Here is a 2,301-nt window from a genome sequence, read left to right on the forward strand (position 1 = left end):
CCTGCTGAGTCCAGTGGCTCTTCTACTGCGGCATGCAATAAATGGACAATAAATGAATATGTGGACAATAAATGAACATGAGCCAGCAGTGTGCCTTTGTTGTGAAGAAAGCTAATGGCATCCTGGGCTGCATTCGTAGGAGCGTTGCTGGCAGATCAAGGGCAGTGAGTCTTCCCCTCTATTCTGCACTGATGAGGCCACATCTGGAGTCCTGTGTCCAGTTTTGGGCCCCCCATGACAGAAAGGATGTGGACAAATTGGAGAGAGTCCAGAGGACAGCAACAAAAATGGTTGGGGGGCTGGGGGACATAAGGCTGAGGGAACTGGGCTTATTTAGTCTGGAAAAGAGAAGACTAAGCAGGGATTTAATAGCAGCCTTCAACTCCTTACAGAGAGGTCCAAAGAGGATGGAGCTGGGCTGTTCTCAGTGTTGGCAGATGACAAGACAAGGAGCAATGGTCCCAAGTTGCAGCAAGGAAAGCTGAGGTTGAATATTAGGACAAACTTTCTCACTTGGAGGGTGGTGAAGCACTGGGACAGGATAACCAGAAAGGTTGTGATATCTCCATCCTTGGAGGTTTTTAAGACCCAACTCAACAAAGCTTTGTCTGGGATGATGTAGTTGGGGCTGATCCTGCTTTGAGAAGGGGGTTAGACTAGATGTGACCTCCTAAGGTCCCTTCACACCCTCATTTTCTATGATTGTGTGACTATGTGCTGATCCATCACCCTGGCTACAGAAGTGCTGTGAAGTGGGTGCTGGGGTCTTCCAGATAGGGTAGGACTGTCCCTGTGAGTCCTTGACAGTCACCTTGGCATATTGAGCAGATGTCCTAGCACTGTCTGGAGCAGCAGCTCCCTTCACCTTCTCAGAGCTACTTATGAGAGGACTGTAGTGAGGGTCCCAGCACGTGAGGGGCTCCCAAGTGGGTCTCAGGCTCACGGATGCAGCACAAGGCAGTGCCTGTGTCTCCAGACTGCCTGCATCCAGTACTGGCTTGGAGGCTTGTGTGCTCTGGGTGAACCTCTGGGCTTGTGTAGGGCTTCTCCTTGCAGAAATGGGAGAGCTACATCGTTGGGGTGGAATAGGATTGGCCTCTGGAGAGGTTTTTGATTCTGGTGTGGTAGATACCACTGGTGCTGCAAGGGTAGCTGCAACCCCACCAGCTCCCGGCACCTCACCTTGCTCCATACCACAGCTGCTCCACCAGCCTAGAGCTGGAAGATGTGCTGGTAGCTCCAGTTCCCCATACTCCCAGACACCTGGTGGGGCAAAAATCCTGCCTGATCCCAAATGGGGTGATTTGTCTGGCAAAGACCCTCCAAACAGGAATCTCTGAGGTTTGAGTCCCAGCAGAAGCTGGCACCCCTCTAGTCCAAATCTGCAAGCTTGGGGACAACCAACACCCAATGGTTCAGAGACCGGTGAATAAAACTCTGTCACCTATAGCAATAGGAAGGGGAAAAAATCCTCCCTAGCCCCACGTGGCACTGAGCAAAGCCCAGAGGCCTGGGAGAAACCAGACATCCTCCACTCTGCTCTGCAACCGGGGTCTGCAAACACAGTACTGCACAGGATATGCCTTAACGAGAGAGCCAGAACTCCCCTTTCCATCATTCTTTCCCCTCCATAAACTTATCCCAACCCCTTTAATCTTCTTTTATAACCACACCGGTTGCAGAGCTCTGCTTCATTTTCCTGCTGCTGAGCACAGTCCTCTCCAGTTTCCAGCCGCCCTGGGCCACAGGGTCTTCCTGTGATCTCCAAGTGATGTGTGTAGGGGTGCAGTCTCCTGGGCCACAACTGTTGCTCTTCCTAGTCTACGCCAAGCCTTGCTGCTCTTAGATCATCCCTGCCCTGTGCAAATCCAACCGCTTCTTGCAAACCTCTAATGAAGGTGACTCCAGAACACCTAAGCGGTGCCTCATGTTTCTGCCTTGATCTTCCTTGTGCTCAAGTCAAATGCAAAACAACCCTCGCTGACTTTGGCTGGAGTCGGGGGTAAGTAGCAGAAGTCAGCTGTACTGAACACGCGGGTAGGTGACGAGGAAGGAAGATGCAGGCAAAAGGAGGGTACATCAGAGGAAGGTTGGACGTCAGATACCACCTCCACGGGTTTCAGGTACGGGCTTTTCTGCCCCATTAAAACACCCTGGCGTCTTTCTGATGCAGGCTTGAATTACGATGCAGCTCCAGCGTGCTTGGAGGGGGGCTCTCACGTGCCCGTTGTGTCTTCTGAGTTATTTCCCTTCCCCGGGCAGAGAACGCGGCTTCTGGTTTGCATTGGCAGTTCCTTTAAT

This window comes from Alligator sinensis, unplaced genomic scaffold (assembly GCF_000455745.1).
Source record: "Alligator sinensis unplaced genomic scaffold, ASM45574v1 scaffold721_1, whole genome shotgun sequence".
NCBI lineage: Eukaryota > Metazoa > Chordata > Crocodylia > Alligatoridae > Alligator > Alligator sinensis.